The following is an 11,844-nucleotide window of genomic DNA, read 5'->3' as shown; positions in this document are numbered from 1 at the left end:
GTTAGACTTAAATGTGTTTTGAATTTGCCTCTTGCTGCTCTCTTTTGCTTCAAATACTATTTCTTGCGAGTGCATCATTAAAATTATTGAGCCCATCTTAATGGCTATAAAGAAAGAACTTCTTGGGAGATAACCCATGTGTTTATTTTACTACAGCGTTTTTTGTTTTGTTGAGTCTTGGAAGTTGTTTACTACTTTAGAAACCTCTCCTTATCATGTTTTTGTGCCAAGTAAAATTTCTATGGTAAAGTTGATGCTAGATTTGGATTGCTGCGCAGAAACAGCATTGCTGTCTGTCACGAATTTGAGCAGAAGTCTCTGTAAAAAAATCAAAAAAATCTGCAAATTTACGTGTGTGATCCTCAGATATGTACGCAACTTTCATTAGTTTTGAGTTTTTCCGTTTGAGCAAGTTAAGTGCCTCTTTCAGGTTCGTCTTTACGGACTGTTCTGTTTTTGACAGATTCTGCCTTTTATTTCGCATTGCCGCTTTTGCTATGTTGAATGGGTTTCTTTGTTCCATTAACTTTCAGAAGTTTTGTGCAATGTCCAGAAGTGTTAAGAATGATTGTGTCACCTCTGAACATGTGAATTTTGATTATGCACTAACCCTCTAATGAGTTTGCTTGAAGTTTGGTGTGGCGAAGTTTTCAAGGGTCGATAGAAGAGGGTGATATAATGTGATCGAGAAGAGTGAAAGGTCTAAGCTTGGGGATGCCCCTGTGGTTCATCCCTGCATATTTTAAGAAGACTCAAGCATCTAAGCTTGGGGATGCCCAAGGCATCCCCTTCTTCATCGACAACTTATCAGGTTTCTTCTAGTGAAACTATATTTTTATTCAGTCACATCTTATGTATTTTACTTGGAGCGTCTGTGTGCTTTTATTTTTGTTTTTGTTTTGTCATCTTAGTTCTCTGAATAAGTTCATCCTTGTGTGGGAGAGAGACACGCTCCGCTTTTTCATATGAACACTAGTGTTCTTCGTTTATGCTTTTAATGTTCATGGCGAAGGTTGAAACTGCTTCGTTAATTGTTATATGGTTGGAAACAGAAAATGCTACATGTAGTAATTGGTAAAAGGTCTTGGATAATGTGATACTTGGCAATTGTTGTGCTCATGTTTAAGCTCTTGCATCATATACTTTGCACCCATTAATGAAGAAATACATAGAGCTTGCTAATTTGGTTTGCATATTTGGTTTCTCTAGAGTCTAGATAATGTCTAGTATTGAGTTTTGAACAACAAGGAAGACGGTGTAGAGTCTTATAATGTTTACAATATGTCTTTTACGTGAGTTTTGCTGCACCAGTTCATCCTTGTGTTTGTTTCAAATAACCTTGCTAGCCTAAACCTTGTATCGAGAGGGAATACTTCTCATGCATCCAAATCCTTGAGCCAACCACTATGCCATTTGTGTCCACCATACCTACCTACTACATGGTATTTCTCCGCCATTCCAAAGTAAATTGCTTGAGTGCTACCTTTAAATAATTCAAAATTTATCACCTCTTATTTGTGTCAATGTTTTATAGCTCATGAGGAAGTATGTGGTGTTTTTTCTTTCGATCTTGTCATTTACTTTTGACAGACTTTCACAATGGACTAGTGGCACATCCGCTTATCCAATAATTTTGCAAAAAGAGCTGGCAATGGGGTTCCCAGCCCCAATTAATTAACTTTCATTAATAATTCTCTTCACATGTTTTGCTCTGATTCATCGGTAAGCAACTTAATTTTGCAAATAGACACTCCTCCATGGTATGTGAATGTTGGAAGGCACCCGAGGATTCGGTTAGCCATGGCTTGTGTAAGCAAAAGGTTGGGAGGAGTGTCATCCATAAATAAAGAAAAACTAAACTAAAGTACATGTGTAAACAAAAGAGAAGAGGGATGATCTACCTTGCTGGTAGAGATAACGTCCTTCATGGGAGCCGCTCTTGAAAGTCTGGTTGATGAGGTAGTTAGAGTGCCCACTACCATTCGTTGACAACAACAAACACCTCTCAAAATTTTACTTTTTATGCTCTCTATATGTTTTGAAAATAAAAGCTCTAGCACAAATATAGCAATCAATGCTTCCCTCTGCGAAAGGCCATTCTTTTACTTTTATTGTTGAGTCAGTTCACCTATTTCTCTCCATCTCAAGAAGCAAACACTTGTGTGAATTGTGCATTGATTCTTACATACTTGCATATTGCACTTATTATATTACTTTACATTGACAATATCCATGAGATATACATGTTATAAGTTGAAAGCAACCGCTGAAACTTAATCTTCCTTTGTGTTGTTTCAATACCTCTACTTTGAATTATTGCTTTATGAGTTAACTCTTATGCAAGACTTATTGATGTCTGTCTTGAAAGTGCTATTCATGAAAGTCATTGCTTTATGATTCAGTTGTTTACTCATGTCATTACCATTGTTTTGATCGCTGCATTCATTACATATGTTTACAATATGATCAAGTTTATGACGGCATGTCACTTCAGAAATTATCTTTGTTATCGTTTTACTGCTCGGGACGAGCGGAACTAAGCTTGGGGATGCTGATACGTCTCCGACGTATCGATAATTTCTTATGTTCCATGCCACATTATTGATGATATCTACATGTTTTATGCACACTTTATGTCATATTCGTGCATTTTACGGAACTAACCTATTAACAAGATGCCGAAGTGCCGGTTCTCGTTTTACTGCTGTTTTTGGTTTCGAAATCCTAGTAACGAAATATTCTCGGAATTGGACGAAATCAACGCCCGAGTTCCTATTTTGCCCGGAAGCATCCAGAACACCCGAGAGTCGCCGGAGGAGGGCCACGTGGGGCCCACACATGGTGGCGGCGCGGCCCGAGCCCCGGCCGCGCCGCCCTAGTGTCCGGTGGCCCCGGACCCCCTCCGAGGCTCCCCTTTCGCCTATTTAAAGGTCCCGACCTAAAAACCCGAGAGGAATAAGCCACGGTACGCGAAACCTTCCGGAGCCGCCGCCATCGCGAAGCCAAGATCCGGGGGACAGGGAGTCTCTGTTCCGGCACGCCGCCGGGACGGGGAAGTGCCCCCGGAAGGCTCCTCCATCAACACCACCGCCATATTCATCACCGCTGCTGTCTCCCATGAGGAGGGAGTAGTTCTCCATCGAGGCTCGGGGCTGTACCGGTAGCTATGTGGTTCATCTCTCTCCTATGTACTTCAATACAATAATCTCATGAGCTGCCTTACATGATTGAGATTCATATGATGATGCTTGTAATCTAGATGTCATTATGCTAGTCAAGTGGGTTTTACTTATGTGATCTCCGGAGACTCCTTGTCCCACGTGTGTAAAGGTGACAGTGTGTGCACCGTGTGGGTCTCTTAGGCTATATTTCACAGAATACTTATTCACTGTTATGAATTGCGTAGTGAAGTGCTTATTCATATCTCTTTATGATTGCAATGTGTTTTGTATCACAATTTATCTATGTGCTACTCTAGTGATGTTATTAAAGTAGTTTTATTCCTCCTGCACGGTGTAATGGTGACAGTGTGTGCATCCGTGTTAGTACTTGGCATAGGCTATGATTATGATCTCTTGTAGATCATATTAACCTAATCCTTCGACCATGAGATCATGTTAATCACTAAGACCAGAGGATACATTGATGACATCAAACACCACTTCATAACTGGGTGGTTATAAAGGTAGCATTGGGTACTATGAAAGTGATAGTTGAAGCTCATGGATCAAGAGTGAGATTTGTCCATCCAAGTGACAGAGAGATATAATCCAGGACCTCTCGGTGAGATGGCATCCAATTAGCTTGCAAGCATGTGACTAAATCACAAGGAATGTCATATCACGGAACGAGTAAAGAGTACTTATCAGTTATGAGACTGAACTAGGTATAGAGATACCGATGACCGAATCTTGGATAAGTAAAGTATCACGCGACAAAGAGAATTGGTAACGAATTATTATGGTTCTTTCGATCATGAGATCATCGTTGAATGTATGGAAGGCATTACGGATATCCAAGTCCCGCCGTTAGTTATAGATCGAAGAGGTGTCTCGATCATGTCTACATCGTTCGCGAACCGTAGGGTTACACACTTAAGGTTCGATGTTGTTTAAGTAGATATGGAATATGAGATGGAGACCGAATGTTGTCGGGGTCTCGGATTGGATCCAAGACATCACGAGGAGGTTCATAATAGTCTGGAGAATAAGATTCATATAAGGGAAGTTACTTTCCTGGGTTCAAATTTTTTTTGGTGTTTTAACCGGAGTTTCGAGAAGGTTCTAGAGGGCCACCAGTGGACCCACCACCCTGGGAGGGTCCACATGGGCTGAGGGGGTGTATCCTAGCTTCAAGGCCTAGGCGGCCACCCCATGGAGCTAAGATCAAATCCCTCCATTTGTGGGGGGGGGGGGATAAGCCCTTGATTGTAGGGGAGTCTTGGAAGTCAATCCCCCTCCCCCCAATGCGCCTGCCTTAGAGAGGGGTGGCCCAAGGGTGACAGCCCTTGCCACACCCTCCCTCTATAAATAGAGGTGAGGGGCTGGCCAGCCACCACACCCTTTCCCCAACCCTAGCCGCCACCCTCCCTCCCTCCTTTTCCTGCGTAGGCTTGGCGAAACCCTGCAGGAATTCGCCTCCACCACCACCACGCCATCGTGCTGCTGGGATTCCGAGGACGATCTACTGTATCCGATGTCCACTGGAACAGGGAGAGGACGTGTTGATCGACACCGTAGTGTGACCGAGTATGGAGGTGCTGCCCGCTTACAGCACTGGACGGACTTCATCTTGAACTTGAGTTTGGCAAGAGTACGACTACATCATCCACGAGATTTGATCTCGTTACCGCTTTGCCGAGTGTATTTTTCAAAAACACTCGGCAAAACCGATCTTTACCGAGTACCAAGAAATTTAGCATTCGGCATAGACAAAAAACTCAGGAAAGAAATATTTTCCGGTAGTGAATATAAGGAGTGAACGTATACTATACATAGTATAACAAAGTTTAGTTTCTCTCTTTTTGATGTAGGTTACATACGGTCATATTTTTTCTGGAAATTTTGTACAAGTATCAAGGTGATTTGTATGTATGTGAATCATTTCAACTTTTTCTAAAACATTTAAGTAGAGTTATTCGAGTTTTTCAATATCAGGTACACCTACGCCTAGGTGCTACATCATAGTGCTCCTGATGATGGTGCCATGTACAAGGTACGAAAGCATACCTTTTTTGCTATATTTTTGTTCACATGGCCACATGGGCTGAAAATTTCCATGACATTTGTTGGGAAGCATCAAGTATGCACATAGGGAAACACATGCAAAATGTTAAATCCAAAGGATGGATGCGTGCATAATCAACTTCTTGGATAATGATCATGCATATTTCCGTAAAATTAATTAGCGTGGTAGGATAAAAATATAACCATAGTTTAAAATAGCCGGCTATAGCCGGGCTATAGCCCGCTATAGCCTTTTCCGCATGGTGCGGCTAACTGCATTAGCCCGCTAAAAGGTGTTAAAGTCCTTAAATAGCCGGCTATAGCCAGACTATAGCTGTTTTGAGAGGCCGCGGCTATAGCCTGTAGCCAGCTATTTAAAACATTGAATATAACCCACAAAAAATTGTCTGCGGGACCACTATGTTATAAGTGGGCAATTTATGACCGCACACTCCACGTGATATTTATTTTCAGCTGGACCACAAAACCATGTCTTAATGTTTTTGGACTCATTGTCCACAAGAGACAAAATGCATGCCGCTCTCTCTCTCTCTCTCACAGCTTGCTGGTGGAAGATGCTGCCAACCGTGAGCGCCAGGGGTGCCAGTTTCCGTCCATATCTAGATCTACACAACCTCGTGGGTTAGGACATCCAGTTCATACCAGATCTAGATCCAACAAAATGAGGGAGCGGAGCCACTAGCTAATACCTAACAACAACTTCTTACATCGACCATCGGTGTGGAAGGTAGTTCAAGCCGTCGCCATTGCGTACTTCCGTGTTATTGGCATCCAACAAGGTAGGATGAAGCACAACTATATTTTTCCATCTTATTTACTTTCTAGATATTATCGGATATAAATTAGTTTTTCGTTGAGTTCAAAGGTGCCATGAGTTTATTGTGAGTTGAGTGACATCCGGAGGACAATTTAGATAAGAGATTGATTATGAGTTTTTTTACGATGCGTCTAGGTGACCGGGTTGGACATGATTTCCCTCCCATCTTACTCCAAACCAGATCCACCCAACCACATGGAGTAGGAAACTTTGTTTCGTCTGGATCTAGATCCAACATAGTGCGTAACTGGAGCTTCTAGTTTTCCCAACGAAAATATCCTAGAGAGATTAGATAGCGCCCGAAAAGTTAATTCTACCCTCCACCACCATGCCCTCCCGTGTAGCCAACACTATAGAAACTATTATCCACATGCCTATTTTCATTTGTTATTTCTAGGTAAACCCGAGAAGAGACGCCATAAATAAAGTTTATCTTAGAGTTGAATGTTGCTATGAGTTTGTGTAAGAATTGGATGCGTCTTTTGTTGAAGTATGTCTACTTTTAGTTGGGTAGTGATGATTTCTGGGTAGAAACCTTGCCTTTTATGGGTCAGAACCTTCAAATCTTGCAGTGATAATTAAAATATTCCCACTCTTGAGTTGAAACCTTTGATTTATTAGGAAATGTAAAGGGAGGAGGAAACATACGACACTAATGTCACAATATGATTTATAGTAGTGCTAAACCTTCCATTATCGTCCATAGACTATACTTAAAATCAGAGGGGCCCACTCGGTGCATCTTCCTTACGTTATATGTGCCTCCATTCCATAGTCAAGCTTGCGGTGGCTGTAGACTGAGAAGAATGTTGTTCATTTGCAGTGGTGACTTTTCATTGTACGATTGAGGAATCATAAGTGTAACAATAAACTACTGAACACAAATAATTATGTGTGTACTCTCTTAGACTAAAGTTCGACATATGTGTGAAATTTATCCTTGAAACTTACAATAAAGTGATTAGGTTGGTTTTCTCTTGATTACCATTATACTATGTAATTAATTTCTTAAAAATTGAGATGGTGCCTTTTTATTTTACAAAAAGCATACTCAAAGATTTCAACATAATTGACAATATGGCTGCCTATCACATCAATTACATGTTTCACGATAATCCTCCTTTAATTGCTTTAGAATATCTAAATAGTGTGTATTTATATGTACTATACGGAATGATTTGCATGAAGCAAACTAATATAACTTTGTTTCCATATATTTTGCACAAAGGTTTTAAATCTAGTACTTTTAGTCTTAACATTCTTTACTCAACATTATTGGCAAACTGTCTATCGAAATAATGTGGATGAATCTCGAATTGGCATACACGACATGTTAGAAGGATGTCAGAATATAATTGACCCAAATGTATAATAGATAAATTTGAGGCAATATAAAAACTGACTTAAAAGAAAAATCATGTGTGACGTATATTGTTTGGACAACCATAGTAGTGAGGTTTGATAGCTTGGGTTTAATTAATGTTGAGGGAGATTAGTGTAATAATTAGAGAAAAAATTACTTTGGAAAATTGCTACCCATGTGTGTATATGGTGTCCAATAGTGGTTGTGCTTGCTACATAGAAGAATATGAAACTATTAAAGGATCTTTGCTACCATTGTAAAACAACCTTGAAATTTCAATATTATTTTCCTTAGTCCTAACAAACGATTAAATCTTTCACGATTTTGTTTAAAAAGAACGAAAAGTTTGGTGGCAAACTTTATTCTTTACTCTCTTATGTATTATCTTTTAGGTGTTATTAACGCTGGTAGTATCAATTTCCTCATTAGTATCAGGTTAAAATAGTTATCACATTTAATATTTTATTTTACTCAAGACATTGTTTTAATTGCTCTCCCTAAATTCCATATGTTCCCTTATGCAGAATTCGACACCATGCAAAGCATTAGCCGAATTTCCAACACCCCCATCTCCATGATATGTGTCATGTTTGGACTTCAAGGCTGGGCAGACCTACCAGTTGAGCTATTGCACTCCATCATTATCAAGTTGGGTTCAACCCGCGATCTTCTTGCATTCACATCCACATGTCCTAGTTGGCATTCTGCATTCATGTCTATCAGATCTACCTTAGGTGCACTCTTCCCACCTCTTATTTTTAGGATTTGTGCCAACCAAACAAGCACGGATGACTCCACCATTCGACACACATGGGAGCTCATTGATATCTCGTATCCAAGTAATCCTTTGCGTAGCTTGAGTCCCCCATGTATATTGGACACAATGACACCTGTAGAATGCTCTAATGGTCATATCATTTTCTTCTTTGGCAGATCCCATGTCATTATGGACATGTTAACTGGCACTACAATTTCAGCTCCAACTTGCCCACTGACTCAACTATTCTATAGAGCCTTCATAACTCCACACGCATCACAAGATTCATATCTCTTTGTCACAGGCCCACATTGCCTATTTGCTTGGCGAGTCGGGAGCCCATCTTGGTTGCACTGCGATTATATAAATGCGCATGTGTTTCAACAGATTGTGACCTTCAGAGGTCGAGTCTTTGCTAGGACACGCCATAATTTATACGTCGTGCACTTGGCACCTGAACTCTGCATCGAGGCACTTAAAGTTGTTTGTGGTGAGAATAGGGGCCTATCCAAGCTTCGTGGGAAGTTGGTGGTGTGTGAAGACATGATTCTCATGCTTGATGACCGGGAAGCCTTCTTCCTCGACTTGTCTGCTGAACCTATAAAATATCTGAAAGCCGAAGATGAATGCTTGGAGAAGCGGGCATTCTTCTTCAACAGGGGAGGCCCTGGCCAACCACGGTATAACATGAATCCGGATAGGATGGGATTAAGGGGTAGCCAGATATACTATTTGGATCGTGAGGCTCAAGTACATTCACACTCAGCAGTTGACCAACATGATGTGGGGTTCCCACAGGAACCAAACCTTGCAACACTGAACAACTACATTTTGTGCAACCCTGCAATATTCACGACTTGGGTATGAGATCCCGCCGGTGTAAGTTGTAACAATGTCCTTTGTCACAGCATGGGGTTTGATGAACCCTTATTGTTTCCGCTCCTCGGATAGACTCTGCTCCGAGAGTTTCATAAAGATTTGGATAATGCATATTGCTATTTTTTGAACTATGTTAATTACTTCCCTTTTGAATAAAAGAGACATGAGTCTACACCCTGATACAATTATATGTCATGGTGGGGATGTGTTTTGTGGGTGAGCTTTTCCTCCACCTGGATATGTGTCTGAGCTTTTCGGTCAATTTATTTTATTTGTTCAGTACATATGTTGATGTTCTCTTATTCCTACATTAATCGACTAGATGCTTTGTACCTGGATTAAATATCCCAGAGTCACAATTCAGTTGCTAGAATGCCAAATCAATAGCCTCACTTGCATTGCGGCGTCTCAGTTTGGCTAGTAGTAAGAAACTTCCAATGGAAGATTTATTTCAACCGTGATTCCAGTCGGTTTTTTGTTCTTCTTGAGGTAGAATCGATGCATCTGTTTGATTAGTGGTTAGTTCTTTGGGAGTAAATGAAGCTACAGATCCTTTGATGTACAATACAATATTCGTTGGTACATTTTTTTTGCAAAAAGATATGAACATTCATGATCGATACAACAAACCACATGCTCCCTCTAATCCATAATATTTGTCATTGATTTAGTACAAAATCAACACCTACTATGGATCGAAAGGAGTAACGATTCTTCAATCCAAGTTGTGTGCTGATTTCCGACATTTTGAGTCTACTCGACATTTTTGGGCACAACCCACTCGAGTCAGGACTCATCGACATAGAGAACATAAGTCACCGAGTGACTTGCCCCGTTATTAGCCATTCAATTTAGACCGAAAGTATCGAATTGACCTTGACCTCAAACTAAAATATTCAAATTGTTCAGATTTTAAAAAAACTTTAGTAAATAGTAAACATTTCTCTTTTATATTCGGAGAAAGTTTCAATCCATTTGGATGAACAGTTTCGGATTAAACAATTTAATCACAAACCTTCCTTGAAATGGATTGAAATTAAATATAAAAACATTTAATATTTACTACTTCCATTTTTTCCAAACAGTTTGTAAGTTTTGTACTTTGATATGTAGGTGAGTCCGGTACGTCGGATCTAACTTGGATGGTTGATATAAAGTCGCTCGGTGACTCTACGCCACTAAAGCTGGTTACACCCTTGTAAAGCGTAGTGTTGGGATACGCCTTGTGCTTTGCTTTCACCATACAAGCGCATCCGCCCACAGAACAGAAATCAGCAATTCGAAAAAAGATCTCATCTTTCTTTCCTATTCAACCGACCGGAGCGGCGAGCGGCGGAAGCGATGGCGTCGGCAGCGGGGGAGGACACGGTGCGGGCGTCGCACATCCTGATCAAGCACGAAGGTTCCCGCCGCAAGGCGTCCTGGAAGGACCCCGAGGGCCGGGTCATCTCCGCCACCACGATGGTGAACCATAGCTACACCCCACTAAACCCTAAACCTCACCTCTCTTGTCACCCCTCTCTCCCTTCACCTAAGCCCTGCCCAACCATGCCCTGGAGAACTCTCACCTCACCCTGCATCTGCTGGCGCAAGCCCTGGCCCAGGAGAGGACCACACAGGTCAGTCTCCGACGTGGTCACCGCGTCCAGACGCGCCAGCGTGTGCACGAGCACGGTCACGGACGCGCCAGAACCTCTGCTCGCCCCGTCGCCTCACACTCTCCCTCGACCCCTCCTTTCACGCACTTGCTCGCCAGGATCCCAGCTCCCTCCCCGCGATCAGGCAGCTGCGACAGTCGGTTGATTTTCGCCTTGATCTCCTCAGGGCTCTCTGAGTTTTTGCTGCTCACTGCAGAGTATGTTCTTGGAGTGAAGTCCTTTGGCTTGAAAGCATGGGCAGCCCTGCATGAGAAATGCAGTCGGGTCAAATCCTGGCCCGCTGCACTCAATCACTAATAGAAAGACTGGCAACAGCCTTGTTGTACTGCCTGGCCATGGGCATGCTTGGAGTCTTGCTGCACACAAAAACAGCACGACTATTAGATATAAAGTTATAAACCCTAAAGCCTGTGAGCAAAAGGAACATGCTGTGTGAGTGTTGAATGCAGCAGCACTAACCTGTCCAGAGCATCATGCGCACTCAGCGCAGGTAAGACTGCAGTCTTGTAAAATAGGAGGCTGTGATATGCGCCCGCAACTTCTCATCCCTGCAAGGTGCAGTACAGGCACACAAACTTAATAAGAAGAACATGGAATTATCACCAACTACTGCTACCACGGATCAAGAAGCTCCATGTCCAGGAAATCTATACCTAATAATAAAGGGAGGATTGTTTCCTTGGTCCGATATTTTTTGTTCTGAATTTACCGCTGGTCGCTAGACTTGGTTAGGAAATAATTACTGAATGTGCCACCGCCAAGTGAAAACGATTCGTTGGTCCGCTTGTTCCGCAGACGCATTTCCGGTCACGGCGGACACAAACGGTCGTTCAGCGTTCGTTTGCGTCGCGCCGCTAGAGATGCCCCTAGTCCCTCGGGAAGGCGCTAGATCGTTTAATGCAATGCATGGAGTAGGAGCTAGATCGACTAGCTTTGGACTTTTTGGTCACCGAAGGGAGGACCGCAAGGTCTTGTCAACCCACGGCCGCATGGCCAACACGCAATGATTTAGGCAGACGTTTTTAAAATTGCGCATACAAAACCGTCGTCTCCCACGGCCGCATGCATTCCCCCGCACTCCGTTCCCCGCCCACTACTCCCAAAACCCGATCAGGTTGTTGGAG

The sequence above is a fragment of the Lolium rigidum genome, chromosome 7 (assembly GCF_022539505.1).
Source record: "Lolium rigidum isolate FL_2022 chromosome 7, APGP_CSIRO_Lrig_0.1, whole genome shotgun sequence".
Classification (NCBI taxonomy): Eukaryota; Viridiplantae; Streptophyta; class Magnoliopsida; order Poales; family Poaceae; genus Lolium; species Lolium rigidum.
Note: the sequence above shows the minus strand (reverse complement) of the source record.